This window comes from Pseudophryne corroboree, assembly GCF_028390025.1.
Source record: "Pseudophryne corroboree isolate aPseCor3 chromosome 3 unlocalized genomic scaffold, aPseCor3.hap2 SUPER_3_unloc_58, whole genome shotgun sequence".
Classification (NCBI taxonomy): Eukaryota; Metazoa; Chordata; class Amphibia; order Anura; family Myobatrachidae; genus Pseudophryne; species Pseudophryne corroboree.
The window spans coordinates 682,594-704,457 of record NW_026967550.1 but is presented as its reverse complement, the minus strand read 5'-3'; positions in this window follow the sequence as shown (position 1 = coordinate 704,457).

Sequence of the window (21,864 nt, the reverse complement as noted above, 5' to 3'; positions counted from 1 at the left end):
CCTTGATTTAAGGGGTTCCCACTCCTCCAGGGTACCCCGGCCAGGCGTGACTAGTTGGGTATTTAATGCCACGGCCGCAGGGCGCTGTATAAAAGTGACCCCCGGCTGTGGCATTATCTGTCCAGCTAGTGGAGCCCGGTGCTGGTTTAAAAAATACGGGGGACCCCTATGCTTTTGTCCCCCATATTTTTGGAACCAGGACCAGGCGCAGAGCCCGGTGTTGGTTGTTTAAATATGGGGGAACCCCTGTCAATTTTTTCCCCATATTTTTGCAACCAGGACCGGCTCAAAGAGCACGAGGCTGGTTTGGCTTAGGAGGGGGGACCCCACACAATTTTTTTTTACTTTTAAACATTTTTTATTTTAACAAGGTGCACAATGAAGCCCAGCATGGATCTCTCAGATCCGGCCGAGATTCTCATTGCTGATAATCGGGAGCTGGATATCGAGGCGCATGCGATCGTTTCCCCTTGTGCGTAAGTGTTTCTCCGCAATCATATTGATCTTCTTGTTATTGTGAGCCAATCTTTCTCAATCTCTCTCTCTCTCTCTTCTCCTCTTTCTCTCTTATTTTCCCTTTAAAACGTAATTGTATTGTATTGTATTTCCTGTGTAGTTATCTGGTTAGGTAGTCTATGTTATATTGTAGTGTATGACTTATATTGTGTTAAATTCTTTTGCAAGTATATCATTCATAATATATATATAAGGCGTTAGACCCTAAGCACGGTATCTGTGTATTTCTTATAGTGTTAAGTATTCTCAGAGCGTCGGTGACGCTCGAACAGCTTTTGAATTAATAAGGTTATACTGTGGTGCATTTACACTCTATCATTACACTAAGGTTTTACTGCATAACACACTGTTTATGGTTTAGATATAAAGGTTTAACATTGTGAGCGTCAGCGCCGCTGGTGATCTCGCCAACATGGTTGTGTGATCTGTACCCTTGCCTTTAATGTTTCTTTTAACCCATCCATTAGTACCGATACTGCTACTTCTCGATGGTTTATGTTGGTTTTAATGTCCTCTATGCCTGTGTATTTTGCCATCTCTAATAATGCCCTGTGAAAATATTCTGCAGCTGTTTCTGACTCCTTTTGTTTAATGGAGAATATTTTGTTCCATTTAACTACGGCTGGGAAATACTCCTTTAACTGTAAACTTATTCTTTTTACATTATCTTTGTTGTACACATCTGTAAGAGGTACATCCTGATCTAATCCACAGTCAACTAAAAATTGAGCTGCGTCGACATTGGAGGGTAAACAAGCTCTTAGCAGTACCTGCCAATCTTTATTATTGGGCTCTAAAGTGTTTCCTAGGTCTCTGATGTATTTTTGGCTAGCAACTAAATCTTTTCTAGGGTCAGGGAATTCAGACACTATGGTCCTTAATTCCATTCTGGTAAACGGGCAATACATGGCAATGTTCCTAACGGGAGTGACTCCTGAAGTGTCCGTTTTCCCATTTGGCACTACTATTACCTTAACAGGATTAATTCTAACAACCTCATTCTGTGTAGGTTCTACAGCCTGTGGTGAAATAGTTTCAGCATAGTGTATGGTGCCGTACTTACCCGTTGATACGACCTCACCTATCCCTCCGCTAGGGGCCTTTGTTACTAATCTCGGGGGTGGAGCTGTGCCTACTGTTGTCTCCGCTATGGTGGCTGCTAGAGAGAGCGCTGATATTGTTGCCGATTCGTCCTCTTGATCACACTCCTGGGGAAAGTTCAAAACAGGGTACAACTTGCACGTGTTAATACTTGCATTGGTTAATTGGTTAACATTATCTTTAACATTTACACAGTTGCTAAGTGTTTGTTTGTTACACCTTAGTGCGTCATTCTCCGCAACCAATTTCTCTCCCGATATGTATGGTGGCGGTGGGGCCGTGGCGATCAGTTTCCTGATAGAGCCAGATCCCGCCGCCTGAGCCAATCCTCTCTGTATGTCACCCTCCTGTTGCCACAACTACAAATAATCGTAATGCTTGATTCGTCTCTTTGCTGATTTAATGAGACATATCCTCCTCCTTAAATTTTGTAACACTTCTAGGCTGAAGCTACCTACTTTTGGGAATTTCTCCCCGTCATGTACCGTCATTCTCTCCCATTCATCACATAAAATTCTGTGTGTGACCCATATTTTTCACACATCACAAATCTTGCCGACCCGACTGGTCGGTTCACTGAATCAACCCGAACCGAGGTTGATCGCCCCCTACCTGAACAAGTGGCCCCCATAGTTCGAAGGTGTTGCTTTATTCAGCCAACCCTTACGCAAACCAAAATGTTCAAAATAGGCTGACGGTGGCGGTTTACCGAGTACCCCACTCACTCGCCCACACCGACCAATACGACCTACACACTGCTCTAGTGCTGGCGTACTCGACCCAGGGCCCCTGCGACCTGAACCTCTATTTACTGGAACATGCGAGGGTTATCCGAAGAACACTTACTCTTTCCAGTAACTATTGGTTGTTGGATAGTTCCTGAGTGAGCAGCGAACCTCCCTTAAAATAAAAAAATTACACAAATCACGTTAGAATGTACAGATAGCGTTTGTGACCCCTTTACTCTAATGGTACTAGGTCAGATTACTAACTAATGTACACAATTACGTGCGGTACAATCGTTCAGTACATAAGCAACTAATCTTATGTACGGAGCGACCAACGGAATCGAAAATTGCGGCTGCGAATTCCTTCAGGCCAGAGCTTGTATGGCCTATATGGGTGTTGCACCAACCCTTTCTTGGTGTTGTGCCTCTTGACGCTATAGCGGACTTCCTTGTCTGCTGTACCTGGACCTCCTGGTCTGTTCTGGACCTCCTGGTCTGTGCTACAGTATGACCTCCTGGTCCGCTATACTCTAATGCTCAAATTTTATGTTTAACCAGGGATGCCTCCCTAGCCACCATGTACGTCACTTACACGTATGTACCTCACGAGAACTCGACTTTTCTTGTGGTTCAACCTCAAAAATTGTAAAAACAAACACTCACTCACCACATATACACTTTTGTTTCTATTTCTATTTCTGCGCAGAAATTTTCTTTAGACCAGATGTGTTACCAATTAGGAGAAGGATCTGTTAATTTAAATTTCGAATGTTAAAATAGATTTGCGCGATTTATCGCCTTGCGTTATTTACCGCGTTGCGCTATTTATCGCGTTAAAAAAAAATAACACTTGTGATTTGAGTTACGTGGGCGTACCCGGACGCTCCGTTGCGTAATATACGCTGCGTGCGTCGGCCTTTGGGTTGCGTACGCAAGTCTCAGTCCTTTGTTAGAGACACGTGTACGCAAAGCAAAGATCCACCGTAACACAATTTATACGTTTATCAATGTAGATGATCCTTGATCATCTACCGCGCACCACACTGACTTCGCCTTGTCTCTCAGGCAAAGCTGTGTGTTTGTCTATACTTTAACTATATTACCTTTACTCTTAAACTATGAAATAGCGGCAAATCTCTCTTAGCACGTTCATCAACTATAAAACTGGCAAACAGGAGAGTGATATACGAAAATACACAAATGAAAAAGAAATGCAGATATATATATGTGTGCGTGCGTGTGTACGCAAGACAGAAAAATAAACAGTTTTAAAAGAGACTAGCGTGTTGTTCTTACCTCCGGTTCCCGGATTCCTTCAGCACCCTTTACTAAGTGAAACAGACGCTTATCCCGTCAGCACTACGAGGAATATAACCTCCCGCCCTTTGCTGATGGATAATGTCTGCTGAATCTACCTAGTGCAGATATGTGAAGGACGGGCGAGCCGCCAATTGATAAAGCTAAATATTTATCGTATATAAAACCCTTTATGAGGTCTAAGAACACGGTACGCTATTTACGTATGGAATACCGTAAGGGTACGCACGTTGCGTAACGATCGCTTAGCCGTAGTCGAGACGCTCAAGCGTCACGTTCGCTCACGGCCAAGAGATCACAGGCAGGCACGCTATTGGCTGCCGACTAACGTAATGGTTCGCTATAGCGTAGCGGACGCTCGGGACTACGAGGAGATCACCAGCGGCGCTGACGCTCACAATGTTAAACCTTTATATCTAAACCATAAACAGTGTGTTATGCAGTAAAACCTTAGTGTAATGATAGAGTGTAAATGCACCACAGTATAACCTTATTAACTCAAAAGCTGTTCGAACGTCACCGACGCTCTGAGAATACTTAACACTATAAGAAATACACAGATACCGTGCTTAGGGTCTAACGCCTTATATATATATATTATGAATGATATACTTGCAAAAGAATTTAACACAATACAAGTCATACACTACAATATAACATAGACTACCTAACCAGATAACTACACAGGAAATACAATACAATACAATTACGTTTTAAAGGGAAAATAAGAGAGAAAGAGGAGAAGAGAGAGAGAGAGAGAAATGGCTCACAATATCAAGAAGATCAATATGATTGCGGAGAAACACTTACGCACAAGGGGAAACGATCGCATGCGCCTCGATATCGAGCTCCCGATTATCAGCAATGAGAACCGTTGAAGAGAGTGAACTGGATATGGTCGGCTTGTCTATTTATGCCCCACACACAATACAATTCAATGGTCCCTACAATCTCATTGTTCATTGGACACAGGAATTCGGCTTCGCATTATAACAAAAGGTCATAGGTTGATTCATACAGGTGGGCTGTGGCTACTTCCAACTGTTCAGGTGGGTGGGATACTGGGTTTCCCGCCGCATGGCTAAATAAGAACAAATAATAGTAAATGGACATAAACTTCTTATGTCCATAACTATTCGCACGAGCGATTAATCCGCTCCAAACCAACACCGGAATATTGCTAATTAAATACTCTTCCGATGGGTACTAAACACCACTGTATGACCCCTGTTAGACCCTTCGTACAATACAAAGAGGGATCTCTCTGTCCAGGAACATGCTATATTAACTAAACTTTCAGAATCTATCAAAGGGACCATGATCTACAAAATACATTATATAGTGAATTTATGTAACAATTGAGTCGCACGCTACGATCACATAAACTCTACCGTAAATACGCATACCGTGCGCCTGCGGGTGCCCGCGACTGTGAGTATGCGCACGCACGGGAGAGCGTACGCATGTGCAGCACGGACCTGTATGAGGTGCAAATATGGCAGTGTGCATAGAGATATTTTTCTGACTTTGACAGTTATCACTGAATTGCCTGTGTAATGCCCTCACCCTGTCTCCCACCTCTCACACCTCACCTGGGTACATGCCCCTCACTGCCCACTAGGGATGGCCATCGCTGTGTTACCTGTGTAATGCCCCCTCCCTGTCTCCCCCTCTCACACCTCACCTGGGTACATGCCCCTCACTGCCCAATAGGGATGGCCATTGCTGTTACCTGTGTAATGCCCCCCGCCCTGTCTCCTCCCTCTCACACCTCACCTGGGTACATGCCCCTCACTGCCCACTAGGGATGGCCATCACTGAATTACCTGTGTAATGCCCCCCGCCCTGTCTCCTCCCTCTCACACCTCACCTGGGTACATGCCCCTCACTGCCCACTAGGGATGTCCATCACTGTGTTACCTGTGTAATGCCCCCGCCCTGTCTCCCCCTCTCCCACCTCACCTGGGTACATGCCCCTCACTGCCCACTAGGGATGGTTATCACTGAATTACCTGTGTAATGCCCCACGCCCTGTCTCCTCCCTCTCACACCTCACCTGGGTACATGCCCCTCACTGCCCACTAGGGATGTCCATCGCTGTGTTACCTGTGTAATGCCCCCCGCCCTGTCTCCTCCCTCTCACACCTCACCTGGGTACATGCCCCTCACTGCCCACTAGGGATGTCCATCGCTGTGTTACCTGTGTAATGCCCCCCGCCCTGTCTCCCCCTCTCACACCTCACCTGGGTACATGCCCCTCACTGCCCGCTAGGGATGGCCATCACTGAATTACCTGTGTAATGCCCCCGCCCTGTCTCCCCCTCTCACACCTCCCCTGGGTACGTGCCCCTCACTACCCACTTGGGATGGCCATTGCTGCATTACCTGTGTAATGCCCCTTGCCCTGTCTCCCCCTCTCACACTTCATCTGGGTACATGCCCCTCACTGCCCGCTAGGGTGTAATGCCCCCCGCCCTGTCTCCCCCTCTCACACCTCACCTGGGTACATGCCCCTCACTGACCACTAGGGATGTCCATCGCTGTGTTATCTGTGTAATGCTCCCTGCCCTGTCTCCCTCTCAAACCTCACCTGGGTACATGCCCCTCACTGCACGCTTGGGATGGCCATCGCTGCTTTACCTGTGTAATGCCCCCTGCCCTGTTTCCCTCCTCTTACACTTCACCTGGGTAAATGCCCCTCACTGCCCACAAAGGATGGCCATCACTGCGTTACCTGTGTAATGCCCCTCCCTGTGTCCCCCTCTCACACCTCACCTGGGTACATGCCCCTCACTGCCCAATAGGGATGGCCATTGCTGTGTTACCTGTGTAATGCCCCCGGCCCTGTCTCCCCCTCTCACAAATCACCTTGGTATATGCCCCTCACTGCCCACTAGGGATGGCCATCGCTGCGTTACCTGTGTAATGCCCTTCCGGCCTGTCTCCTCTTCTCACACCTCACCTGGGAACATGCCCCTCTCTGCCCACTAGTGATGGGTATCACTGCGTTACCTGTGTAGTGCCCCCGCCCTGTCTCCCCCTCTCACGCCTCACCTGGATACATGCCCCTCACTGCCCACTAGGGATGGCCATCACTGTGTTTCCTGTGTAATGCCCCCGCCCTGTATCACCCCCTCACACCTCACCTGGGTACATGCCCCTCACTGCCCGCTAGGGATGGCCATCACTGAATTACCTGTGTAATGCCCCCGCCATGTCTCCCCCTCTCACACCTCACCTGGGTACATGCCCCTCACTGCCCACTAGGGATGGCCATTGCTGCTACCTGTGTAATGCCCCCGCCCTATCTCTCCCTCTCACACCTCACCTGGGTACATGCCCCTCACTGCCCACTAGGGATGGCCATCACTGTGTTACCTGTGTAATGCCCCCGCCCTGTCTCACCCCCTCACACCTCACCTGGGTACATGCCCCTCACTGCCCGCTAGGGATGGCCTTCACTGAATTACCTGTGTAATGCCCCCGCCATGTCTCCCCCTCTCACACCTCACCTGGGTACATGCCCCTCACTACCCACTAGGGATGACCATTACTGCATTACCTGTGTAATGCCCCTGCCCTGTCTCCCCTCTCACACCTCACCTGGTTACATGCCCCTCACTACCCACTAGGGATGGCCATTGCTGCATTACCCGTTTAATGCCCCTCACTGCCTGCTAGGGATGGTTATCACTGAATTGCCTGTGTAATGCCCTCACCCTGTCACCCACCTCTCACACCTCACCTGGGTACATGCCCCTCACTGCCCACTAGGGATGGCCATCGCTGTGTTACCTGTGTAATGCCCCCTCCCTGTCTCCCCCTCTCACACCTCACCTGGGTACATGCCCCTCACTGCCCAATAGGGATGGCCATTGCTGTTACCTGTGTAATGACCTAGGCCCTGTCTCACCCTCTCACACCTCACCTGCGTACATGCCCCTCACTGCCCACTAGGGATGGCCATTGCTGTGTTACCTGTGTAATGCCCCCGCCCTGTCTCCTCCCTCTCAACGCCTCACCTGGGTACATGCCCCTCACTACCCACTAGGGATGGCCATTGCTGTTACCTGTGTAATGCCCCCGCCCTATCTTTCCCTCTCACTCCTCACCTGGGTACATGCCCCTCACTGCCCACTAGGGATGGCCATCACTGTGTTACCTGTGTAATGCCCCCGCCCTGTCTCACCCCCTCACACCTCACCTGGGTACATGCCCCTCACTGCCCGCTAGGGATGGCCATCACTGAATTACCTGTGTAATGCCCCTGCCCTGTCTTCCCTCTCACACCTCACCTGGGTGCATGCCCCTCACTACCCACTAGGGATGGCCATTGCTGCATTATCTGTGTAATGCCCCCGGTCCTGTCTCCCCCTCTCACAAATCACCTGGGTACATGCCCCTCACTGCCCACTTGGGATGGCCATTGCTGTGTTACATGTGTAATGCCCCCCGCCCTGTCTCCTCCCTCTCAACACCTCACCCGGGTACATGCCCCTCACTACCCACTTGGGATGGCCATTGCTGTGTTACCTGTGTAATGCCCCCGTCCTGTTTCGCCCCTCTCACACCTCACCTGGGTACATGCCTCTCACTACCCACTAGGGATGGCCATTGCTGTGTTACCTGTGTAATGCCCCCACCCTGTCTCCCCCTCTCACACCTCACCTGGGTACATGCCCCTCACTGCCCACTAGGGATGGCCATCACTGTGTTACCTGTGTAATGCCCCCACCCTGTCTCCCCCTCTCACACCTCACCTGAGTACATGCCTCTCACTGCTAGCTAGGGATGGCCATCGCTGTGTTACCTGTGTAATGCCCCCTCCCTGTCTCTCCCTCTCACACCTCACCTGGGTACATGCCCCTCAATGCTCACTAGGGATGGCCATCTCTGCGTTACCTGTGTAATGCCCCTGCCCTGTCTCCCCCCTCTCACACCTCACCTGCTACATGCCCCTCACTTCCCACTAGGGATGGCCATTGCTGCATTACCTGTTTAATGCCCCCACCCTGTCTCCCCCTCTCACACCTCACCTGGGTACATTCCCCTCACTGCCCACTAGGGATGGCCATTGCTGTGTTACCTGTGTAATGCCCCCGCCCTGTCTCCTCCCTCTCACACCTCACCTGGGTACATGCCCCTCACTACCCATTAGGGATGGTCATTGCTGTTACCTGTGTAATGCCCCCTGCCCTGTCTCTCCCTCTCACACCTCACCTGGGTACATGCCCCTCAATGCTCACTAGGGATGGCCATCTCTGCGTTACCTGTGTAATGCCCCTGCCCTGTCTCCCCCCTCTCACACCTCACCTGCTGCATGCCCCTCACTGCCCACTAGGGATGTCCATCGCTGTTTTACCTGTGTAATGCCCCCGCCCTGTCTCCCCATCTCACACCTCACCTAAGTACATGCCCCTCACTTCTCACTAGGGATGGCCATTGCTGCATTACCCGTTTAATGCCCCACACTGCCTGCTAGGGATGGTTATCACTGAATGGCCTTTGTAATGCCCTCACCCTGTCTCCCACCTCACTAGGGATGGCCATCTCTGCGTTACCTGTGTAATGCCCCTGCCCTGTCTCCCCCCTCTCACACCTCACCTGGGTACATGCCCCTCACTGCCCACTAGGGATGGCCATCGCTGTGTTACCTGTGTAATGCCCCTGCCCTGTCTCCCCCTCTCACACCTCACCTGGGTACATGCCCCTCACTGCCCAATAGGGATGGCCATTGCTGTTACCTGTGTAATGACCTAGGCCCTGTCTCACCCTCTCACACCTCACCTGCGTACATGCCCCTCACTACCCACTAGGGATGGCCATTGCTGTTACCTGTGTAATGCCCCCGCCCTATCTCTCCCTCTCACTCCTCACCTGGGTACATGCCCCTCACTGCCCACTAGGGATGGCCATCACTGTGTTACCTGTGTAATGCCCCCGCCCTGTCTCACCCCCTCACACCTCACCTGGGTACATGCCCCTCACTGCCCGCTAGGGATGGCCATCACTGAATTACCTGTGTAATGCCCCTGCCCTGTCTTCCCTCTCACACCTCACCTGGGTGCATGCCCCTCACTACCCACTAGGGATGGCCATTGCTGCATTATCTGTGTAATGCCCCCGGTCCTGTCTCCCCCTCTCACAAATCACCTGGGTACATGCCCCTCACTGCCCACTTGGGATGGCCATTGCTGTGTTACATGTGTAATGCCCCCCGCCCTGTCTCCTCCCTCTCAACACCTCACCCGGGTACATGCCCCTCACTACCCACTTGGGATGGCCATTGCTGTGTTACCTGTGTAATGCCCCCGTCCTGTTTCGCCCCTCTCACACCTCACCTGGGTACATGCCTCTCACTACCCACTAGGGATGGCCATTGCTGTGTTACCTGTGTAATGCCCCCACCCTGTCTCCCCCTCTCACACCTCACCTGGGTACATGCCCCTCACTGCCCACTAGGGATGGCCATCACTGTGTTACCTGTGTAATGCCCCCGCCCTGTCTCCCCCTCTCACACCTCACCTGGGTACATGCCCCTCAATGCTCACTAGGGATGGCCATCTCTGCGTTACCTGTGTAATGCCCCTGCCCTGTCTCCCCCCTCTCACACCTCACCTGCTGCATGCCCCTCACTGCCCACTAGGGATGTCCATCGCTGTTTTACCTGTGTAATGCCCCCGCCCTGTCTCCCCATCTCACACCTCACCTAAGTACATGCCCCTCACTTCTCACTAGGGATGGCCATTGCTGCATTACCCGTTTAATGCCCCACACTGCCTGCTAGGGATGGTTATCACTGAATGGCCTTTGTAATGCCCTCACCCTGTCTCCCACCTCACTAGGGATGGCCATCTCTGCGTTACCTGTGTAATGCCCCTGCCCTGTCTCCCCCCTCTCACACCTCACCTGGGTACATGCCCCTCACTGCCCACTAGGGATGGCCATCGCTGTGTTACCTGTGTAATGCCCCTGCCCTGTCTCCCCCTCTCACACCTCACCTGGGTACATGCCCCTCACTGCCCAATAGGGATGGCCATTGCTGTTACCTGTGTAATGACCTAGGCCCTGTCTCACCCTCTCACACCTCACCTGCGTACATGCCCCTCACTACCCACTAGGGATGGCCATTGCTGTTACCTGTGTAATGCCCCCGCCCTATCTCTCCCTCTCACTCCTCACCTGGGTACATGCCCCTCACTGCCCACTAGGGATGGCCATCACTGTGTTACCTGTGTAATGCCCCCGCCCTGTCTCACCCCCTCACACCTCACCTGGGTACATGCCCCTCACTGCCCGCTAGGGATGGCCATCACTGAATTACCTGTGTAATGCCCCTGCCCTGTCTTCCCTCTCACACCTCACCTGGGTGCATGCCCCTCACTACCCACTAGGGATGGCCATTGCTGCATTATCTGTGTAATGCCCCCGGTCCTGTCTCCCCCTCTCACAAATCACCTGGGTACATGCCCCTCACTGCCCACTTGGGATGGCCATTGCTGTGTTACATGTGTAATGCCCCCCGCCCTGTCTCCTCCCTCTCAACACCTCACCCGGGTACATGCCCCTCACTACCCACTTGGGATGGCCATTGCTGTGTTACCTGTGTAATGCCCCCGTCCTGTTTCGCCCCTCTCACACCTCACCTGGGTACATGCCTCTCACTACCCACTAGGGATGGCCATTGCTGTGTTACCTGTGTAATGCCCCCACCCTGTCTCCCCCTCTCACACCTCACCTGGGTACATGCCCCTCACTGCCCACTAGGGATGGCCATCACTGTGTTACCTGTGTAATGCCCCCCGCCCTGTCTCCTCCCTCTCACATCTCACCTGGGTACACGCCTCTCACTGCCCACTAGGGATGTCCCTCACTGCATTACCTGTGTAATGCCCCCGCCCTGTCTCCCCCTCTTACACCTCACCTGGGTACATGCCCCTCACTACCCACTAGGGATGGCCATTGCTGTGTTACCTGTGTAATGCCCCCACCCTGTCTCCCCCTCTCACACCTCACCTGGGTACATGCCCCTCACTGCCCACTAGGGATGGCCATCACTGTGTTACCTGTGTAATGCCCCCTGCCCTGTCTCCTCCTCTCACACCTCACCTGGGTACATGCCCCTCACTACCCACTAGGGATGGCCATCTCTGCGTTACCTGTGTAATGCCCCTGCCCTGTCTCCCCCCTCTCACACCTCACCTGCTACATGCCCCTCACTTCCCACTAGGGATGTCCATCGCTGTGTTACCTGTGTAATGCCCCCGCCCTGTCTCCCCATCTCACACCTCACCTGGGTACATGCCCCTCACTGCCCAATAGGGATGGCCATTGCTGTGTTACCTGTGTAATGCCCCCGGCCCTGTCTCCCCCTCTCACACCTCACCTGGGTACATGCCCCTCACTGCCCGCTAGGGATGGCCATCGCTGTGTTACCTGTGTAATGCCCCCGCCCTGTCTCACCCCCTCACACCTCACCTGGGTACATACCCCTCACTGCCCACTAGGGATGTCCATCGCTGTGTTACCTGTGTAATGCCCCTGCCCTGTCTTCCCTCTCACACCTCACCTGGGTACATGCCCCTCACTGCCCGCTAGGGATGTCCATCGCTGTGTTACCTGTGTAATGCCCCCGCCCTGTCTCACCCCCTCACACCTCACCTGGGTACATACCCCTCACTGCCCACTAGGGATGTCCATCGCTGTGTTACCTGTGTAATGCCCCCGCCCTGTCTCACCCCCTCACACCTCACCTGGGTACATACCCCTCACTGCCCACTAGGGATGTCCATCGCTGTGTTACCTGTGTAATGCCCCTGCCCTGTCTTCCCTCTCACACCTCACCTGGGTACATGCCCCTCACTACCCGCTAGGGATGGCCATCGCTGTGTTACCTGTGTAATGCCCCCCGCCCTGTCTCTCCCTCTCACACCTCACCTGGGTACATGCCCCTCACTGCCCACTAGGGATGGCCATCACTGTGTTACCTGTGTAATGCCCCCGCCCTGTCTCACCCCCTCACACCTCACCTGGGTACATACCCCTCACTGCCCACTAGGGATGTCCATCGCTGTGTTACCTGTGTAATGCCCCTGCCCTGTCTTCCCTCTCACACCTCACCTGGGTACATGCCCCTCACTGCCCGCTAGGGATGTCCATCGCTGTGTTACCTGTGTAATGCCCCCGCCCTGTCTCCCCCTCTCACACCTCATCTGGGTACATGCCCCTCACTGCCCGCTAGGGATGTCCATCGCTGTGTTACCTGTGTAATGCCCCCGCCCTGTCTCCCCCTCTCACACCTCACCTGGGTACATGCCCCTCACTGCCCGCTAGGGATGGCCATCACTGAATTACCTGTGTAATGCCCCCGCCCTGTCTCCCCCTCTCACACTTCATCTGGGTACATGCCCCTCACTGCCCGCTAGGGATATCCATCGCTGTGTTACCTGTGTAATGCCCCCGCCCTGTCTCCCCCTCTCACACCTCATCTGGGTACATGCCCCTCACTGCCCGCTAGGGATGTCCATCGCTGTGTTACCTGTGTAATGCCCCCGCCCTGTCTCCCCCTCTCACACCTCACCTGGGTACATGCCCCTCACTGCCCGCTAGGGATGGCCATCACTGAATTACCTGTGTAATGCCCCCGCCCTGTCTCCCCCTCTCACACTTCATCTGGGTACATGCCCCTCACTGCCCGCTAGGGATATCCATCGCTGTGTTACCTGTGTAATGCCCCCCGCCCTGTCTCCCCCTCTCACACCTCACCTGGGTCCATGCCCCTCGCTGCCCAATAGGGATGGCCATTGCTGTGTTACCTGTGTAATGACCTAGGCCCTGTCTCCCCCTTTAACACCTCCCCTGGGTACATGCCCCTCACTGCCCACTAGGGATGGCCATTGCTGTTACCTGTGTAATGCCCCCGCCCTGTCTCCTCCCTCTCAACACCTCACCTAGGTACATGCCCCTCACTACAAACTAGGGATGGCCATTGCTGTTACCTGTGTAATGCCCCCGCCCTATCTCTCCCTCTCACACCTCACCTGGGTACATGCCCCTCACTGCCCACTAGGGATGGCCATCACTGTGTTACCTGTGTAATGCCCCCGCCCTGTCTCACCCCCTCACACCTCACCTGGGTACATGCCTTTCACTGCCCGATAGGGATGGCCATCACTGAATTACCTGTGTAATGCCCCCACCATGTCTCCCCCTCTCACACCTCACCTGGGTACATGCCCCTCACTACAAACTAGGGATGGCCATTGCTGTTACCTGTGTAATGCCCCCGCCCTATCTCTCCCTCTCACACCTCACCTGGGTACATGCCCCTCACTGCCCACTAGGGATGGCCATCACTGTGTTACCTGTGTAATGCCCCCGCCCTGTCTCACCCCCTCACACCTCACCTGGGTACATGCCTTTCACTGCCCGATAGGGATGGCCATCACTGAATTACCTGTGTAATGCCCCCACCATGTCTCCCCCTCTCACACCTCACCTGGGTACATGCCCCTCACTGCCCACTAGGGATGGCCATTGCTGCATTACCTGTGTAATGCCCCCTGCCCTGTCTCCCCCTCTCACACCTCATCTGGGTACATGCCCCTCACTGCCCGCTAGGGATGTCCATCGTTGTGTTACCTGTGTAATGCCCCCCGCCGTGTCTCCCCCTCTCACACCTCACCTGGGTACATGCCCCTCACTGCCCGCTAGGGATGGCCATCACTGAATTACCTGTGTAATGCCCCCGCCCTGTCTCCCCCTCTCACACCTCCCCCGGGTACATGCCCCTCACTACCCACTAGGGATGGCCATTGCTGAATTACCTGTGTAATGCCCCCGCCCTGTCTCCCCCTCTCACACCTCACCTGGGTACATGCCCCTCACGGACCGCTAGGGATGTCCATCGCTGTGTTACCTGTGTAATGCCCCCCGCCCTGTCTCCCCCTCTCAAACCTCACCTGGGTACTGTTGAATTTTCTTAGGGTTACTAAATTAACCATCTTGTTGCTGTTTGGGTTGTTAGGTAAAAGAATGAATGGAAAATGGATTTATAAAAATCAATTATTATTTATTAAAAAGGCCACGCCCATATACAGGGGAGAGGTAACATCCTCCCCTCCTGGGTCAAATCCTTTTAACAACCAGATACACGTAACAACAATGAGTTTTATATACAGGTTGAGTATTCCATATCCATATATTCCGAAATACGGAATATTCCGAAATACGGACTTTTTTGAGTGAGAGTGAGATAGTGAAATCTTTGTTTTTTGATGGCTCAATGTACAAAAACTTTGTTTAATACACACAGTTATTAAAAATATTGTATTAAATGACCTTCAGGCTGTGTGTATAAGGTGTATATGAAACATAAATGATTTGTGTGAATGTACACACACTTTGTTTAATCCACAAAGTTATAAAAAATACTGGCTAAAATGACCTTCAGGCTGTGTGTATAAGGTGTATATGTAACATAAATGCATTCTGTGCTTAGATTTAGGTCCCATCACCATGATATCTCACTATGGTATGCAATTATTCCAAAATACGGAAAAATCCCATATCCAAAATACCTCTGGTCCCAAGCATTTTGGATAAGGGAGACTCAACCTGTAATACACAGTTACGCCCCTTTCTTATATCCCTCCCATATGATTTCATACATCTGGAATACAGTGTTAGGCAATAGTGTTATGCAATATTAGGACCATTGTCAAGAATACTCAAAGATACTCGTGATCTTCAACTGTGTCCATATTAGGAATTACATCTGGGCTCTATGAGCTTTTAGGATGTGCGTAGGTGGAATCAATACTTAGCCAACAAAGTTGTTTTTCTCGTCTCTCAGTGTGTGTATAAAGTTCAAATGAAATACAAATGAATCTGCTAGAAACATCTAGCTAGAACCAAAATGGATTCTGTTATGCTATACTAGTGAATATGAAAACCCTTTGCTACTGTGATTATTGGGTGTATACATAATATACGTACTATCCCGTTGTGCACACACATAACTGTTAGGCCTACAGCAGGTTGCCTCTGTCCCAGTATTCGACAGTACATGCCCCTCACTGCACGCTTGGGATGGCCATCACTGCTTTACCTGTGTAATGCCCCCTGCCCTGTTTCCCTCCTCTTACACTTCACCTGGGTAAATGCCCCTCACTGCCCACTAGGGATGGGTATCACTGCGTTACCTGTGTAATGCCCCCTCCCTGTCTCCCCCTTCTAATTCCTCACCTGGGTACATGCCCCTCTCTCTGCCCACTAGGGATGGGTATAACTGTGTTACCTGTGTAATGCCCTCCACCCTGTCTAACCCATCTCACATCTCACCTGGGTACATGCCTCTCATAGACTGACACCGCTCAAACCAGAACACCGCGGCCACACACAATCATTAATGTCTGGTCTGCCTGAGAGCTGCTGATAAAGGAGAAGTCATTTTATTTTCTGAGTAACAGTGGAAGGAACTGATGCCATGTGACATACACATACAGAGCAGTTATACTCAGTACCGGCTGTGCCACTAACACTACATTATCCATATTACTGCTACACCATGTGACATACACATACAGAGCAGTTATACTCAGTACCTGCTGTGTCACTAACGCTACATTATCCATATTACTTCTACGCCATGTGACATACACATACAGAGCAGTTATACTCAGTACCTGCTGTGTCACTAACACTATATTATCCATATCACTACTACACCATGTGACATACACATACAGAGCAGTTATACTCAGTACCGGCTGTGTCACTAATGCTACATTATCCATATTACTGCTACACCATGTGACATACACATACAGAGCAGTTATACTCAGTACCGGCTGTGCCACTAACACTACATTATCCATATTACTGCTACACCATGTGACATATACATACAGAGCAGTTATACTCAGTACCGGCTGTGCCACTAACACTACATTATCCATATTACTGCTACACCATGTGACATACACATACAGAGCAGTTATACTCAGTACCTGCTGTGTCACTAACGCTACATTATCCATATTACTTCTACGCCATGTGACATACACATACAGAGCAGTTATACTCAGTACCTGCTGTGTCACTAACACTATATTATCCATATCACTACTACACCATGTGACATACACATACAGAGCAGTTATACTCAGTACCGGCTGTGTCACTAATGCTACATTATCCATATTACTGCTACACCATGTGACATACACATACAGAGCAGTTATACTCAGTACCGGCTGTGCCACTAACACTACATTATCCATATTACTGCTACACCATGTGACATATACATACAGAGCAGTTATACTCAGTACCGGCTGTGCCACTAACACTACATTATCCATATTACTGCTACACCATGTGACATACACATACAGAGCAGTTATACTCAGTACCGGCTGTGTCACTAACACTACATTATCCATATTACTGCTACACCATGTGACATACACATACACAGCAGTTATACTCAGTACCGGCTGTGCCACTAACATTACATTATCCATATTACTGCTACACCATGTGACATACACATACAGAGCAGTTACACTCAGTACCGGCTGTGTCACTAACGCTACATTATCCATATTACTGCTACGCCATGTGACATACACATACAGAGCAGTTATACTCAGTACCGGCTGTGCCACTAACGCTACATTATCCATATTACTGCTACACCATGTGACACACATACACAGCAGATATACTCAGTACCGGCTGTGTCACTAACGCTACATTATCCATATTACTGCTACGCCATGTGACATATACATACAGAGCAGTTATACTCAGTACCGGCTGTGTAACTAACGCTACATTATCCATATTACTGCTACGCCATGTGACATACACATACAGAGCAGTTATACTCAGTACCGGCTGTGTGACTAACGCTACATTATCCATATTACTGCTACGCCATGTGACATATACATACAGAGCAGTTATACTCAGTACCGGCTGTGTAACTAACGCTACATTATCCATATTACTGCTACGCCATGTGACATACACATACAGAGCAGTTATACTCAGTACCGGCTGTGTCACTAACACTACATTATCCATATTACTGCTACACCATGTGACATACACATACAGAGCAGTTATACTCAGTACCGGCTGTGTCACTAATGCTACATTATCCATATTACTGCTACACCATGTGACATACACATACACAGCAGATATACTCAGTACCGGCTGTGTCACTAACACTACATTATCCATATTACTGCTACACCATGTGACATACACATACAGAGCAGTTATACTCAGTACCGGCTGTGTCACTAATGCTACATTATCCATATTACTGCTACACCATGTGACATACACATACACAGCAGATATACTCAGTACCGGCTGTGTCACTAACACTACATTATCCATATTACTGCTACACCATGTGACATACACATACAGAGCAGTTATACTCAGTACTGGCTGTGCCAATAACGCTGCATTATACATATTACTACTACACCATGTGACATACACATACAGAGCAGTTATACTCAGTACCGGCTGTGTCACTAACACTACATTATCCATATTACTGCTACACCATGTGACATACACATACAGAGCAGTTATACTCAGTACTGGCTGTGTCACTAACACTACATTATCCATATTACTGCTACACCATGTGACATATACATACAGAGCAGTTATACTCAGTACCGGCTGTGCCACTAACACTACATTATCCATATTACTGCTACACCATGTGACATACACATACAGAGCAGTTATACTCAGTACCGGCTGTGCCACTAACACTACATTATCCATATTACTGCTATGCCATGTGACATACACATACAGAGCAGTTATACTCAGTACCGGCTGTGTCACTAACACTACATTATCCATATTACTGCTACGCCATGTGACATACACATACAGAGCAGTTATACTCAGTACCGGCTGTGTCACTAACGCTGCATTATACATATTACTACTACACCATGTGACATACATATACAGAGCAGTTATACTCAGTACCGGCTGTGTCACTAATGCTACATTATCCATATTACTGCTACACCATGTGACATACACATACAGAGCAGTTATACTCAGTACCGGCTGTGTCACTAACGCTGCATTATACATATTACTACTACACCATGTGACATACACATACAGAGCAGTTATACTCAGTACCGGCTGTGTCACTAACACTACATTATCCATATTACTGCTACACCATGTGACATACACATACAGAGCAGTTATACTCAGTACCGGCTGTGCCACTAACACTACATTATCCATATTACTGCTACACCATGTGACATACACATACAGAGCAGTTATACTCAGTACCGGCTGTGCCACTAACACTACATTATCCATATTACTGCTACACCATGTGACATACACATACAGAGCAGTTATACTCAGTACCGGCTGTGTCACTAACACTACATTATCCATATTACTGCTACACCATGTGACATACACATACAGAGCAGTTATACTCAGTACCGGCTGTGTCACTAACACTACATTATCCATATTACTGCTACACCATGTGACATACACATACAGAGCAGTTATACTCAGTACCGGCTGTGTCACTAACACTACATTATCCATATTACTGCTACACCATGTGACATACACATACAGAGCAGTTATACTCAGTACCGGCTGTGTCACTAACACTACATTATCCATATTACTGCTACACCATGTGACATACACATACAGAGCAGTTATACTCAGTACCGGCTGTGTCACTAACGCTACATTATCCATATTACTGCTACACCATGTGACATACACATACAGAGCAGTTATACTCAGTACCGTCTGTGTCACTAACGCTACATTATCCATATTACTGCTACACCATGTGACATACACATACAGAGCAGTTATACTCAGTACCGTCTGTGTCACTAACGCTACATTATCCATATTACTGCTACACCATGTGACATACACATACAGAGCAGTTATACTCAGTACCGGCTGTGTCACTAACGCTACATTATCCATATTACTGCTACGCCATGTGACATACACATACAGAGCAGTTATACTCAGTACCGGCTGTGCCACTAACGCTACATTATCCATATTACTGCTACACCATGTGACACACATACACAGCAGATATACTCAGTACCGGCTGTGTCACTAACGCTACATTATCCATATTACTGCTACGCCATGTGACATATACATACAGAGCAGTTATACTCAGTACCGGCTGTGTAACTAACGCTACATTATCCATATTACTGCTACGCCATGTGACATACACATACAGAGCAGTTATACTCAGTACCGGCTGTGTGACTAACGCTACATTATCCATATTACTGCTACACCATGTGACACACATACACAGCAGATATACTCAGTACCGGCTGTGTCACTAACACTACATTATCCATATTACTGCTACACCATGTGACATACACATACAGAGCAGTTATACTCAGTACCGGCTGTGTCACTAATGCTACATTATCCATATTACTGCTACACCATGTGACATACACATACACAGCAGATATACTCAGTACCGGCTGTGTCACTAACACTACATTATCCATATTACTGCTACACCATGTGACATACACATACAGAGCAGTTATACTCAGTACTGGCTGTGCCAATAACGCTACATTATCCATATTACTGCTACACCATGTGACATACACATACAGAGCAGTTATACTCAGTACCGGCTGTGTCACTAACATTACATTATCCATATTACTGCTACACCATGTGACATACACATACAGAGCAGTTATACTCAGTACCGGCTGTGTCACTAACACTACATTATACATATTACTACTACACCATGTGACATACACATACAGAGCAGTTATACTCAGTACTGGCTGTGTCACTAACACTACATTATCCATATTACTGCTACACCATGTGACATATACATACAGAGCAGTTATACTCAGTACCGGCTGTGCCACTAACACTACATTATCCATATTACTGCTACACCATGTGACATACACATACAGAGCAGTTATACTCAGTACCGGCTGTGCCACTAACACTACATTATCCATATTACTGCTATGCCATGTGACATACACATACAGAGCAGTTATACTCAGTACCGGCTGTGTCACTAACACTACATTATCCATATTACTGCTACGCCATGTGACATACACATACAGAGCAGTTATACTCAGTACCGGCTGTGTCACTAACGCTGCATTATACATATTACTACTACACCATGTGACATACATATACAGAGCAGTTATACTCAGTACCGGCTGTGTCACTAATGCTACATTATCCATATTACTGCTACACCATGTGACATACACATACAGAGCAGTTATACTCAGTACCGGCTGTGTCACTAACGCTGCATTATACATATTACTACTACACCATGTGACATACACATACAGAGCAGTTATACTCAGTACCGGCTGTGTCACTAACACTACATTATCCATATTACTGCTACACCATGTGACATACACATACAGAGCAGTTATACTCAGTACCGGCTGTGCCACTAACACTACATTATCCATATTACTGCTACACCATGTGACATACACATACAGAGCAGTTATACTCAGTACCGGCTGTGCCACTAACACTACATTATCCATATTACTGCTACACCATGTGACATACACATACAGAGCAGTTATACTCAGTACCGGCTGTGTCACTAACACTACATTATCCATATTACTGCTACACCATGTGACATACACATACAGAGCAGTTATACTCAGTACCGGCTGTGTCACTAACACTACATTATCCATATTACTGCTACACCATGTGACATACACATACAGAGCAGTTATACTCAGTACCGGCTGTGTCACTAACACTACATTATCCATATTACTGCTACACCATGTGACATACACATACAGAGCAGTTATACTCAGTACCGGCTGTGTCACTAACACTACATTATCCATATTACTGCTACACCATGTGACATACACATACAGAGCAGTTATACTCAGTACCGGCTGTGTCACTAACGCTACATTATCCATATTACTGCTACACCATGTGACATACACATACAGAGCAGTTATACTCAGTACCGTCTGTGTCACTAACGCTACATTATCCATATTACTGCTACACCATGTGACATACACATACAGAGCAGTTATACTCAGTACCGGCTGTGCCAATA